The sequence below is a fragment of the Anabrus simplex genome, chromosome 3, assembly GCF_040414725.1.
Source record: "Anabrus simplex isolate iqAnaSimp1 chromosome 3, ASM4041472v1, whole genome shotgun sequence".
NCBI lineage: Eukaryota > Metazoa > Arthropoda > Insecta > Orthoptera > Tettigoniidae > Anabrus > Anabrus simplex.
The window spans coordinates 95,009,725-95,024,850 of NC_090267.1; the positions used below are offsets into that span (position 1 = coordinate 95,009,725).

Sequence of the window (15,126 nt, forward strand, 5' to 3'; positions counted from 1 at the left end):
AATATTCGTTAGTAAAAGAGGATTATAACCCGTTTACCACGGTTAGCTAGAAACGACCGGCTGATAACACGTGGAGTGGCCTCGCGAAGGATTTATTACTCGATATTGTAACGAGTAGTTAGTAGTCTACATAACAAAACTCCCATATTTTCTTGTGGACATCACAGTGAGCAAAGGTTTGCTAAGAATATAGAAACTTACCACATCAACGCCGCAAGCAAAGCAGATTAAAACACATTCGAGAACTATTTCTTGCTTTTGCCGCAGAGAAAGTTAATGACATTTCAAATATAATGAACATCTTAATTGGCCATCGAATGAACCAGAACTTGACCTGATCAGGGCCTAATAAGAGGGCGTTCACAACAGAGGTAGTTCAAGTCGGTCTGTAAGAGAGGCGACCAGCGGTGACAAGGGGCAAGACTTGATTAATACGACGTGTAATGATCACTTGAGGCTAACTTTTCCAAATATTTATCATGATCAGCCTTTTAGTTGTATAATATTATAGGGTTGCTATTGAGAATATTAAATCTGACAGGGGTAGCCTATCATCCCGATTATCAATACAATCCCGTAATAGTTTCGCTAGAGGTACCTTATTTTCTTGATATTGGAACCTTGCGTTTGCACGATATACCTAGATCAGAATTTAAGCCATTCTGTGTACCATATTTACTTCTGGTAGTCTCTTGAGTGTGTAAAAATAGTCGCTTTTTAAGGGACCCTTTGGTAAAGAAAAGGCAGGTGTTGATACATTGTGTTTCACAAAAGTTTGCGAAGATTATAATTTAAAAGGTGGTATAGTGAATATTGTCTTAAGAAGAAGTGTAACTGGGTAACCGTCTTGAAAATGTACAATAACAGCGAAAACATTTTATTAATAAACTTTATGTTTTTTATTTCATTTGAGAAGATGACATCTAATTAATGGAGTGTTTTCTTTTGTTTTAGATTCTTCTTTCCTGACTCCCCACCACCCCTGCAGTTTGGATATCTTCACCAAGTGCCGCCAATACTCTACCATCAATCTGGCTCCATAGAATTCAGCTGTAAATTCCTCCCTCCTCCATATCTTTTTAAATAAAAGTCCATAAAGTCTACTTGTTTCAGTTCTTCATTTTCTTACCTATTTTAACCCTTCCTCAACATATTTAAACAGCCACTCGATATTATACCCAACGTTATTTTATATTTTTACACACGACATTAATATTTCTTAGAATAATGACAAGACCGTCTCTGTGGTGTAGTGGTGAGTGCCACCCCTGGAAGCCCGGGTTCGTTTCCCGGCTCTGCCACGAAATTTAAAAAGTGGTACGAAGGCTGGAACAGGGTCTACTCAGCCTCGGGAGGTCAACTGTGCAGAGAGTGTTCGATTGCCTCCTCAGAAGATACTGAATAATTGTACCTTTCTATTTATATCCGGATTGGAAAGAGAAGGTTAGACATACTGTATACCATCTCCGAAGTGGTTTTCCGTGGTTTCCGCACTTCTCCTCTAGATAAATGCGGGGTTGGTACCTAACTTAAGACTACGGCCGCTTCTTTCCCTCTTCGTTGTATATCCCTTTCAATCTTCCCATCCCCCAACAGTTCCCTGCTCAGCACAGCCGGTGAGGCCGCTTGGGCGTGGTATTGGTCGTCTTCCGAAGTTGTATCCCCTCGACCCAAAGTCCCACGTTCCAGGACACTGGCATTGAGGAGGTAGAGGTGGGTTTCCTCGCTGAATCCAGGGTAAAACGAACCCTGGAGGGGAAACGGATTGTGAAAGAAAGAAAGAAAGAAAACGATATTTCATGTACCTGTAATATTTTCATTCATATTGATCAATAAACAAACAATTTTTGTACAATACACGTAATATCTACAAGATATAAAAAGACACGTTAAAGAAGATTTTTCTCTCCTTTTCCTGGACTTTTCCCAACAATTTACGTCGATTTAAGCTCAGCTTCACGGTCATATTTCTGCTTTACATACTTGCTACATATTAGGTAACCTGCAAGTATTATCCCATGAAGAACGAAGTAGGGGTTGTAGTAAGGATCTAAAGGAGAGGGCATATAAGTCTCTGGTAGGATTCCAACTAGAGTATGGTTCCAGCGTATGGAAAGCTCACCAGGATTACTTGATTCAAGAAGTGAAAAAAAAATCAAAGAAAAGCAATTCGATTTGTTCTAGATGATTTCCGACAGAAGGGTAGCGTTACGAAAATGTTCCAATGTTTGGGCTGGGAAGACTTGGGTGAGAGGAGACGTGCTGCTCAACTAAGTGGTATGCTCCGAGCTCTCAGATGAGAGAAGGCATTGAATGACATTAGTAAAGAATACGTCTGAGTGGTGTTTTTAAACGTAGGAAAGATCATAATATGAAGATTCGTTTATAGGAAAGGGAGTTATTCCCAATTCTTTCCAACCCAAACTTTGTAACATTTCCGTATCATTACTCCATTTTGGAAATCACCCAGAACAAATGGTGCTGCTTTCCTCAGGATCTTTTCCAGTTCGGGAATAAAGTAATCAAGGTGTGGGTCCCATCCAATGGAACCATACTCTATAACATTTCCCTTCGGTGCTGTTTCGCTATGTGATTTGGTTTTGTTTGCGGTTATTTATAGGGCTTGTGTCTACATGGGCAGTGAATCATATTGCGATAATAATTATAATTACTTTCTTTTTTTAATCCTTTACCCTCCAGTTTGGTTTTTCCCTCGGACTCAGTGAGTTATACCGATTAAATGACAGTTCCCCACACTGACACTTCCATGTACTGCAAACAATACTGACACTTCCGCAAAGCACTTGGACGCGGCTACCTGATTAATGACTCAGAAGCAATCTCGACTGACAATTCCACACAAATCGAACCCAAGGCTACAGCGCGACTCTCCCCCAACAAACTGCCTCCAGCCACTTCCAATAAAAAAATATTAATAATAGAGTATTATTAGTCTATATATTATTAGTCTATACTCTACTAATAATAATATGTCTATACTAATAAAGCAGTTTTGTGTGTGTGTGTGTGTGTGTGTGTGTGTGTGTATGTCCGGCTTATCTCGTAAACGGCTACGTTAAACAGCCCAACTATACTTTAAAATATATATATAATCTTCAAACCAAATGTATATTTTATTTAACTGATGTGAAAGAGCGAACGAGTTCTCCCTGGCGAATTGGCGAAACGATTCGCTCGCCTGTAACATCAAGGCTCGCCCCACAGACCTTTAATGTTAACGTGTTATTCTTTTGGAGTGAAGAAAGACGCTCGGTCTAGGTACCTCATTGCTAATACGGTCTCAAAAATATCATTGATGTAGTGTAGTTTCCATAAAAATAAAATAAATTCAAATAGTCTGATTTCCATCACACTTTATCCAGGTGTGGAGTGGCAAAACAATAACTGAATTGGTCATTTTGGTGTTGATATTTTCTTCTTCTACTTCTTCTTTATCCTTTTACTCTCGGACTCAACGAGGGATCCCACCTCTACCTTCTCAAGAGCAGTGCCCTGAAGTGTGAGACATTGGATCGGGATTTACAACTGGGGAGGAAGACCAGTACCTCGCTCCGCTACGCTGATCAGGAGCATTGTTGGAGAATGGGGAGTTTGGAAGGGAAATACAAAGAGGGAAGGAAGCGGCCTTGGCCTTAGGTACCATCCCGGCATTTGCCTGGAGGAGAAGTGGAAACCTCGGGAAACCACTTCCAGGATGACTGATGTGGGAATCGAACCCACCTCTACTCAGTTGACATCCCGAGGCTGAGTGGACCCCGTTTCAGCCCTCGTACCAATCTTCAAATTTAGGGCCAGAGCCGGAAGTCGAACCCGGGCCTCCAGGGGTGGCCGCTAATCACACTAACCACTGCACCACAGAGGCGGACATTATCATTTTCGCATGTTTAAAATCACCTTTTCGGGCTTGTGTAGATTCTTTTGTTTTATGGTCTTGGTCCAATTTTCTCAGCATTAATTATTATTAACCTACTCCATTTTCTACCGAGCTCGATAGCTGCAGTCGCTTACGTGCGGCCAGTATCCAGTAATCGGGAGATAGTGGGTTCGAGCCCCACTGTCGGCAGCCCTGAAGATGGTTTTCCGTGGTTTCCCATTTTCACACCAGGCAAATGCCGGGGCTGTACCTTAATTAAGGCCACGGCCGCTTCCTTCCAATTCCTAGGCCTTTCCTATCGCATCGTCGCCAGAAGGCCTGTCTGTGTCGGTGCGATGTAAGCAAATAGCCAAAAAAAAAAACAACTCAATTTTCTGTGAATAGGCAACTGCTTCAGAAAAATTTTCCTTTTTTTCTTGTCATTTTCAAATTTTTTCTTGATTTCCTCAAGGCATCCGTCTAGTTTGACATATTTTCGTCTTCCTTTTCTCCCTTCTATGTTGAGCACGGCCTTCAGAAATCCGCAGTTTGTTTTCTCAGCTTCCGCCCTCAACACTTTCACAACCTGTTTTATTTGGGGTGAGCTCTCCCGACAAAATTGTTTCGTCAGTTGTTTCAGCCCTCAACAGCGTTCGTTGTCCTGTGCCGTGCTTGGTTCCGATTCCACATCTTGATTTGAATGTCTTGGTTGTCTAGCCAGTTTTCAATAATGTAGTCAAATAACTGGCTAAGTTTGGAACTTTCTGGAGCTTGAGAGTGTATTTCCACACACCCATCGAGCACATACTCAGGCTTTAAAAACGCAAGTGCTGCGAACATACGGACATAAAGGCTGATTTCGCTATCTCGGTACTCCACCAACAATCCGAGATCCTGTACTTTTCTCCATAAGCATTTTGTCATGTGAAAATGACAGCCATGCATTTTTGTTTGTTGGAAATACTTCTTGCAAAGAAGTAATGAGAGGAGTTTCAAAATCCACGCTTGTATTTTCTGGTATCCACTCCGGAACGGCCTGGAGGAGGAGTCTGAACAGTCTCGTATACGTTTGCTGCTTCTTGTTTGGTAGAAGTGCGAATACGATAGGACACATTTTTGTCTCATCATTGCTACTCCCCAAATCCGCATGAATAGTATACACATTTGACTAAACTGCTTGCTAGTAATCTTGAAAGTACCATCCATAAAAATGGCTAAAACACATTAAGCTCTCTTTTTCTTTGCTGCCAAAAAAATCAATTATTCTATCTTCATTTCCGCCGTCTGCCAAAAGGAAAGACGAACCGTCAATCAACGTACCTTTATCAAAAACTATATTTTCTCTGTGTTCGAGCTTTTTTGCGTTTCCATGGGCATTGCTTCGGTGTCGATACACTGACCTCATCATAGACTCTGTCTTAGGCATTTAATTAACGATGTCATAACCTGAAAACAAACCATGTTTAATACAATTCTCTCTCGGTAGAACTTCCAGAAAAACTATTTTTTATTTCTTGCTGAAACGTTCTAAACAGCGCCAGATTTTAAAAATATATTTTTTCACGAATACGTCAGGAAATCAGGGATAAACTGATTTTTAAAACATTATTACATGAGTACTCAAATTGTGCGGAGTTGTACTCTGACAAGAATATAGAAAAACATCGGAGACAATCTCGGAAAAAGTCAACTTTTAGAAATATTGCATTGGGTAGGCCTACTAAAATCTTCAAATTGTATACCAACATACTATTTAAGAGTCTGCAGAGGCTGCCGGCTCTGTCGGATTTACTACCATAAGAACAATGATATATAGTGATCCAAATGACACCGTTATTGATGGTCCAAAATTTGTGATTGAGGCGATTTAACTAAAAAAACCCTGAACCGATTGAGCTAAAACTTCGTATGATGATTGATACTAAGTATACCAGATGACTAATTTCAAATTAACAGTTTTTATTTACATGTGTGTTGTTTGAATGAGTGTACCAAATTCACTCAGTGGTGTTACTAAAACGAATGCTAAGAACACATACTTTTATTTTGAAGGTCAGCCATGGCATCGTCGTAAATTTGAATAACGCTGGCATCTTCTTCACGCGCTCTCTTGACTGACTTTTGGACGCGCTACGAAACCTCTAAACGGGCAACATCAGGAACATCACACTGATGCTCACTGTTTGGTCGACGTGTTTGTAGTGAATTGATAAAAAACACTTTTTCGCATACTTGACAACGCACACCTACGTCACAACGCCACGTTTTGCCATTCTTAACTTTTGGTGTTCGTAACCTTCATGCCGGGCTGAGTGGCTCAGACGGTTAAGGCGCTGGCCTTCTAACCCCAACTTGGCAGGTTTGATCCTGGCTCAGTCCGGTGGTATTTGAAGGTGCTCAAATACGACAGCCCCGTGTCGGTAGATTTACTGGCACGTAAAAGAACTCCTGCGGGACTAAATTCCGGCACCTCGGCTTCTCCGAAGACCTTAAAAAGTAGTTAGTGGGATGTAAAGCAAATAACATTATTATTATTATTATCGTAACCTTCATGCTAAACGCACTCCCTTCCCTCAGATGTCGGACCAAATTCCAACTCAATAGCAGTCACGATGCTAACACGGCAAGAATCAAAACGGCAATGTCAGTAGACTACATAGGTACTTGCTTCCCAACTAATTTATATTTTCTACCGCATTGGCTAATTCATAATACGGAATGTGAACACATAATCCAGGAATCAAAGAACAAAAGGTCACTACAGAGCGTAGAATAACCAGAACGGCATACAGTGGTAGCGTGCAACATGTGCTATACTTATACATTTCAAACGTTAGTATGTGGAGGAGCCCTTGGAAATTTCTCACTTTTGACGTGAAAAAGAAATAAATGAAAATCTACAGCCTGTTTCCAGTCATTCGACCGGTTCAGGAATGGAATGAATGAAGCCCACTTCTAGCGGCGAGGATAGGAACTGCTGGCTGCCGAAGCCTGTCGCACTCTTCTGGGGCAATGATCACAATGACTGACAGACGAAATTAAATGATATTGGAGAGTGTTGCTGGATTGATAGACGATGGGGAAAAGCGGAGCACTCGGAGATAAACCTGCCCCGTAACCCCTTTTCTCCAGCACAAATCACACATGGAGCGACCGGGATTTGAACCACAGACCGCAGCGATGAGATGCCAGCACGCTGCCGCCTGAGCCACGGAGGTTTCTTCTCTTTTGTTTAATGTACTACTACACATAATAATATATAGCGGAAGAGTATTCAATAGACGCATCAAATTATGTATAATGTACGGGAAATGGATGTTAGAATTTTTATATTGTTTTTGGTAGCATTGGGGGGGTGGGGCGGCGGGGGATGTGTGTGAAATTGTCAGTCGAGATAATTTCTGAGTCATTAATCAGGTAGCCGCGTTCAAGTTCTATGGGGAAGTGTCATAATTTTCTGCAATGTGTGTAAGTCACTGTGGGGAACTAAACCCAAACCCCATGGCACTACAGCCCTTGAAGGGCCTTGGGCTGCCAAGCGACCGCTGCTCACCCCGAAGGCCTGCAGATTACGAGGTGTCGTGTGGTCAGCACGACGAAGCCTCTCGGCCGTTATTCTTGGCTTTCGAGACCGGGGCCGCTATCTCACCGTCAGATAGCTCCTCATTTCTAATCACGTAGGCTGAGTGGACCTCGAACCAGCCCTCAGGTCCAGGTAAAAATCCCTGACCTGGCCGGGAATCGAACCCGGGGCCTCCGGGTAAGAGGAAGGCACGTTACCCCTACACCACGGGGCCGGCCACTGTGGGGAACTGTCCAAGCACCTAACGTCCCAGCCCACGTACCTCTTTTCAAATTTCATGGCAAATCCAGGATTCGAACCCGGGAATCCGCGGGGGGCAGTTAATCACATTAACCACAACACCACCGAGACGGACCAATGCGTTGTTTAGCGATAAATGGTGACGCTTTTGACGCATCGAACTTTAACATTTCTTCATCCATTCTTAGATCATTAATGCAATTTTTCGTCCTACTGTTCTTCTTTCAGTAAGTTTTGACGAGAACCTTTCTTGTCACGTCTTGTAATCCATAGATATTGTGTGTAGTGTAGTGGTGCGCGTCTCTCACATTGCCAACCAACTGTTCAGGGACACGGTCTTGTGACACTGAAATCAGAGGATGAGCCAATTGCGCTTCTCCTCCAGTCCGATTGATCAAAACACATAGTTAAATGACTTACGGGGATGGAGTTCATTCTAGAACACACTTAAGTGCCAAGATGGAAGCATTCTGCAGTAAGCATTATGCGCAAAAAGTTAACAGCAAGTATTAAAGCATCAGAGGCAGCTTGCACAGTAAGAGCTGACTCATTTCTTTCAGTTTCCGTGCCCGGCTAGCTCAGTCGGTAGAGCATGAGACTCTTAATCTCAGGGTCGTGGGTTCGAGCCCCACGTTGGGCGATTGCTTTTAAGTAACATTAAAAAGTTAGTTGTGGTATCTGAATGTTGTTTTCAGTATATTCTTGTAAGAGCAGAGGTAGATTATGGAAGTTCATTTATGCATGTAATTTGTTTGTTAAACTAGGCAACGTCCGCCTGTGTGGTGTAGTGGTTAGCGTGAATAGTTGCCACCCCGGGTTCGATTCCCGGTTTTTGCCACGAAATTTGAAAAGTGGTACGAGGGCTGGAATGGGGTCCACTCAGCCTCGGGAGGTCAACTGAGTAGAGGTGGGTTCGATTCCCTCCCCAGCCATCCTCGAAGGGGTTTTCCGTGGTTCCCCTCTCCTCCTCCAGGAAAATGCCGGGATGGTTATCTAACATAAGGCCACGGCCGCTTCCTTCCCTCTTCCTTGTCTGTCCCTTCCAATCTTCCCATCCCCCCTCAGGGCCCCTGTCCCGCATAGCAGGTAAGGCCGCCTGGGCGAGGTACTGTTCCTCCTCCCCAGCTTCACCCCCTGATCCAATGTCTCACGGTCCAGATTAAGAAAGAAAGAAGAAACTCGATTATCCGGACGTAAAGAGCCCTTAGCGTTTTGTTCAAACCGTGCTAGATTTCAGGCTTTGAGATTTCATAATTGTTCACGTATGTTTCATATAACTTACACTGTTGTGCCTATTGTTGTTTATTTTATTATATTCACATTTGAATTAGATTATGCGGATTTCTTCTTATGCGAATGAACTCTAGTACCAACTACTCCTTATAACCTACTTCCCGCACTATTGTTATTCTTCTTCTTAATTTGCTTACCCTCCACGGTCGGTATTTCCCTCGGACCCAGCGAGGGATTCCACCTCCACCGCCTCCAGGGCAATGTCCTGGAGCTTCAGACTCTGGATCGGGGGGATACAACTGGGGAGGATGACCAGTACCTCGCCCAGACGGGCTCATCTTCTAGCTGGGGGGATGGGAAGTTTGGAAGGGATAGACAAGGAAGAGGGAAGGAAGCGGTCGTGGCCTTAAGTTAGGTACCATTCAGGGATTTACCTGGAGAAGTGGGAAACCACAGAAAACCACTTCTAGGATAGCTGAGAAGGGAATCGAATCTCCCTCTAGTCAGTTGACCTCCCGAGACTGAGTGGACCGCGTTCCAACCCTCGTACCACTTTTCAAATTACGTGGCGGAGCCGGGAATCGAACCCGGGCCTCCTGGGGTGGCAACTAATCACACTCGCCACTGCACCACAGAGGCGGACATTGTTGTTATTATTTCTTTCTTAATCTGCTTACCCTCCAGGGTTGGTTTTTCCCTCGGACTCAGCGAGGGATTCCACCTTTACCGCCTCAGGGGCAGTGTCCTGGAGAGGGAGACTTTTGGTCGGGAGGATACATCTGGGAAAGAGGACCAGTACCTCGCCCTGGCGGCTTCACCTGCTATGCTGAACAGTGGCCTAGTGGGGGGATGGGAAGATTGGAAGGGACAGGCAAGGAAGAGGGAAGGAAGCGGCCGTGGCCTTAAGTTAGGTACCATCCCGGCATCCGCCTGGATGGGAAGTGTGAAACCATAGAGAACTTCGAGGATTGCTGATGTGGCATTCGAACCCCGCTCTGCCCAGTTGTCCTCCAGAGGCTGAGTGGACCCCGTTCCAGCCATCGTACCACTTTTCAAATTTCATGGCAGAGCCGGGAATCGAACCCGGGCGTTGGAGTGGGTGGCACCTAATCACATTGAACACTACACTACAGAGGCGACTATTACCAATCTGACATTCAGTTCTCCTAGGTTTCTTCCCTGTTGACTTTCACTTTAGTCTAGGAAATTGCGAATTTGGTACGGGGAAGGTGATGAGGTGGTGGCCATGGCGTATAAAGGGATCAGTCCCGGCATTTGCCTTGATGCCCTAGAATGGAAAACCACGGAAATCCATTCTCAGCACAGTCGACGGTGGGGACCAGAGCCTCCGCCTCCCGAGTGCAGTGCTCCAAGGCTAGTTCAGCCGAAACCTACTCTACTCTGTATGCTCCACGATCTTACGTACAGAGGATCGTCCAAGGAAAAGCACAGAAACAATGTGTGGGGGTTCCATGACAAACTTGATGTTCTACGTGAAAAGATAAATCGTCTTATTCATGCGTTCTTGATACAGTCGGAAGTAAAGTTATCTTAAAGTGAACAAGATTTATCTGAATGACGTGAAAAACAGACGAATTGGCTGTTGTTCAAGTAGGGCAGCTACATCCTAAAATAGTGTCGAGATAGTGAATAAGTTCAAAGATAAACTAAAGTGCAGTATGCCCGGCTAGCTCAGTCGGTAGAGCATGAGACTCTTAATCTCAGGGTCGTGGGTTCGAGCCCCACGTTGGGCGATAGTTTTTACGTTCAAACCAAAATCACACGTGCTTTTGAATCAAGTCTGCCTGTCTGTTAGGTCATCAGCCCAGAGGCTGGTTGGATCCTCAAATAGCACCACCAAACGTTATGCGGTTATAAGGAAACCGCAAAAACCAATGGCAGCACCAATATGAGGCGTACTAGGCAAGACGAGGAGTGGGGTAGTTTGCCATTGCTTTCCTCACTGGGTCAGAATGTGCTATTGCAGCACGACTGACCCTATGAGCAACACCTTTCATAACACTCAGATGCACTAGTCGTGCTCTGAATGTCATTACTCAGCACCACCCATACCCCAGCAGCTTCCATATTGTCACAGCCATGGATGAGACTGGGACTTCGGTGGAAGCTACACTTTACTCTGGCCTGTGCCAAGAGATGGATACAAAAGTACTGTATCCATCACGAAATGGCAGCAGGCAATTGAATCAAGTATCTTCATGTTAAATTGAAACTACAACAACCAAGCGAGTTGGCCGTGCAGTTAATTGAGCATAGCCGTGAGGTTGCACTCAGGAGATAGTAGGTTCGAACTCCACTGTCGGCAGTACTGAAGGTGGCTTTACATGGTTTCCTATTTTCACGCCAGGCAAATGCTGGGGCCGTCCCTTAATTAAAGCTACGGCCGCCTCCTTCGCACTCCCAGACCTTTCTTGTCCTAACGTCGCCATGAGACCTATCTGTCCCGGAGCGACGTAAAACAAATAAAAAAAAGACCTATTTGTCATTGCGATGTAAAGCAAATTGAAAAAAATAAATCACAACCGTCGTTTCTTTAGTTCTTTCAATATTCCTGTATGCATCAGAATGCTGGACTCTCAAAAAGGATAGACCTGAAACACGTCGATGCCATCAAAATGTACTGTTGTAGGCGGATGCAGATAATCCTATGGAGTGATATGAGTTCCTATCCGTCAATAAGAATCGACTTCGTACAATAGTTCGGCATTGCGTTGCCAGGTACTTCGCACACATTTTAAGGCAAAATTGCCTACATAAAAAATGATAATTCAAGGACAAAGAAGTCAGGGTATAGTTCCATCGAGATAGGTGGATCAGATTAAACTTATCATAAATTCTTCACATCGGCGATGCTCGAGGATAACAGGAAGTAACCCATTATAATATTAACTTGGGGATATTAGGTCGCGTAATCTTTATAATCCGCTGACGCGCTTTGATCTTGCGATCAGGATCGTCTTCAGAGCAGTAATAAGTAACGTATTGGCAACTGTCACTCCATAGTAACCAGACTCAAGATAGAGAGACCCTTTTAGAAATATAGTTCATTGCAGGGCCTCCCGAGTCAAGGAGAAAGATGTTGACGAGTTAACTATGGAAGGTAGCCATGATCTACTCAGTATGTAGTCGTCGCCTTTGTTAAAATTATTCGGGTGTTTAGCAATTTATATCGCCTCACGGCCTCGCGAATTATTCTTGGTATAGAATATTTCTCATTATAAATTACAGAAGTTACATAAAAAAATGATTCGGTGGTGTTTATTAAACCCTTGAACCTACCGTTCCATCGTTGGTCGTCTGCCACAGCTGCTGCAATAGAGCAATATTGAACTTTTAGATCTTGGGGTCGTAGCGGGTTTATTTCTGTCACTACATTGACCAAACGATGGGGTTCAGAAGAGAGCCTAACTACTTTAAATGAGGAGCAAAAATGTGCTTGCTAAAATTTTATTCAATTATATCAACGCAAAATATATTTATTAAAAGTCATCCATAAAATCACTTAAATATTTATAATATTTTGATGCAATCACAATCCATTGAGTGAATGTTGTCTAAATTCGTGGATAGCAATAACTAGAGATACGAAAATAAAACCTGAAAACCGGGCACCATTGATCCAAACGATAACTGAGAATGAATCCACACGATCCGTGGAACATCTGACCTTCAACAGGTAGAATTCCAGATTTACATTTAATGAAGTTTATCCACCAGTCACATACCCTGTCGGATATTGGAACATCCGCCGAATGGCCCCTTAATCGAACCAAACTGACTATCATTTGCTTTGGATAGGTTGCGAAATATTACTAGAAAGCATGGTGTTCACTACAAGTTAACAGCAATGGTCACAATTAAAAATAAAGTTCCACCATGTGTTGTCATCTCGTGACACCCTTAAGTTGTAGAATAATCCCGATGCTGAAACATGCATCACCCAAACAGTTGTTCAGAAGGAACCAACAACAACTTGATCCGAGGGGATCTTTCGTTACGTCGTTCTGAAGGAACAAAACTGCGAAATGCAGGAAAACATTTATTCATTATGCATTTAGAAGAAATGCCAAACAGTGAAATTAAAGAAAAGTGATAAGTCACTTGAAAATATTCTTATAGAACCAATTTTCAGGTTATAAACGGTTATGTCGTTAAGTTTAATAAATTACAGTTCCACAGCATAACACAAATGAAAGGAAGGAAATCTTTCCATTTACAATAACTACGACTAACATAACAAATCTGTCTACCTACGCTTGTCCCACTAAACCAAACTACAAGTAATTGGTAGATCAATGTCTCACCTAACATAAAGTGAAAGAACGGAAATTGAAAATGAAATGCATTAACAGCTGACGAATCGAAACCGCATTCGTAGCACATATCAGTGGTCACGCTCCAACCCCCTCACCTTCTCCGAGCATCTCTTTCATCGTAACAAATCTCCCGGCTTGAGAGACGGCGTCACCGTCTAAGAGGCCCGCCTCGCCCTTCAGGGGAGGAATGAAAACATTTTTTGTAATGTGTATGTATGTTCAGTCTTCAGCCCGAAGGCTGGTTGGATCCTCAACAGCTCTGCCATCAGCTGTCATAGATGACCTAGGCATCACTGAAGAGGCGTACTAGGAAGATGAGGAGTGAGGTAGTTTCCCGTTGCTTTCCTCACCGAGTCAGGAGTTGCTATCACATATCAGTCTGCCAAGCCCACTGAAATGCATGCACCAACCGGCCGCTGAGCAACATTTTCACACCATTTATAGCAGGGACTGGCTGCATAAGGAATGACATTACTAACATCGCTCATATTGTCAAGCCAAGGATAAAGCTGAGACAGATCAATGAAAGTAACAAAATTGCTCTAGCCCATACCAGAAGACATAGTGCACTGTAAACACTAGGTCTCGCCAGCAAAGACATAATAGTAGTAGTATAATAGTTTGACATTATTGAGAACTCAGTGTCGTGTTGATTTCTACAATTATAATGTTTCACATTTAAAAATAAAATGTATTTATCATGGAACATTATTTCTGGTCATATGGAGTGGGGTGTCAGAATGGGCCAAGTTTTATTCACGTTAAATAACGAGGAGCGATATAATAAGGTAAGGTAAGGTAAGGGTTATTCTGCTCGAAGGCAGGTCCGAACCTCCGCAGAGGTGTTCCTGAGCCGGAGTTTGCGTGCGGTAGGGTGGCCAGTTCCTTTCCGCTCCTCCATTCCCTTACCCCCCACCAACAGCGCGTGGCAACCCATCCAACTTCTGACCACGCCCATTGTTGCTTAACTTCGGAGATCTCACGGGATCCGGTGTTCCGATACGGCTACGGCCGTTGGCATATAATAAGAAGGCACCAAAAATTATGGAATATTTCCTATGGAATACTTCATCAAGGGAAATGATCCAAGTTCTTTCCGCTCCTGGATTACATCCGAATGATTGGCTCCGAAGCGCGGTATCGGCTCTTACTGCATACAGGAGGTCGGCACCAACGCCAAACGGGTATATCAGCGTTAAAGGTTTTGTCATGCTGATAAATAACTTGAAAAATATAACTCACATCGATGTCATTTTATCAGCAGCTGAAGTTAGCCAATCACATTATTTCGCGGGCGAATGAAAATAGGCTTTGCGTGGCGGTGTTACTAAATCTGCTTGAGAGCACCGGCCGAAGAATGAAATGGCGTATGGCTTTTAGTGCCGGGAGTGTCCGCAGACAAGTTCGGCTCGCCAGGTGCAGGTCTGTCTATTCGACACCCGTAGGTGACCTGCGCGTCGTGATGAGGATGAAATGATGATGAAGACAGCACATACACCCAGCCCCCGTGCCATTGGAATTAACCAATTAAGGTTAAAATCCCCGACCCGGCCGGGAATCGAACCCGGGACCCTCTGAACCGAAGGCCAGTACGCTGACCGTTCAGCCAACGAGTCGGACGGCCGAAGAATAAAACATCGCCACTGGAGGGGTTTGAATACAAACCACCAAGATAACAGGATCGTGCCAAAGCAAGTACGCTACGGGGATACCAGTGATACCCACGGTGTGTTTGTGTTTGATGCTGATTTCTCGGCATATCTCTCTTAACTCAAGTGCAGATTTAGTAACACTGCCGCGCAAAGCCCATTTGAATTCGTCCGCGAAGCGATCTGATTGGCTAACGTGAGCAGCAGTTT

At 43.8% G+C, this 15,126-nt stretch overlaps 1 long non-coding RNA gene and 2 other non-coding genes across 4 annotated transcripts in view; all 3 read left to right on the forward strand.

The window, feature by feature from the left end:
• The window catches only part of LOC136866019 (uncharacterized), a 68,394-nt gene that overhangs the window by 22,004 nt on the left and 31,264 nt on the right, over positions 1–15,126 (forward strand). Inside the window, exon 3 of one of the 2 annotated variants that reach the window (XR_010859475.2) lies at positions 955–1,092. The exons of the other annotated variant lie outside the window; for it this stretch is intronic. This is a non-coding gene — a long non-coding RNA (uncharacterized lncRNA). Of the gene's footprint in view, positions 1–954; positions 1,093–15,126 lie in introns of those variants that run through there. 2 annotated transcript variants of the gene reach the window in all.
• Positions 8,265–8,337, forward strand: TRNAK-CUU (transfer RNA lysine (anticodon CUU)). The gene has a single exon. It is a non-coding gene; the product is annotated as a tRNA-Lys (tRNA).
• TRNAK-CUU (transfer RNA lysine (anticodon CUU)) lies at positions 10,612–10,684 on the forward strand. Its single transcript has one exon. It is a non-coding gene; the product is annotated as a tRNA-Lys (tRNA).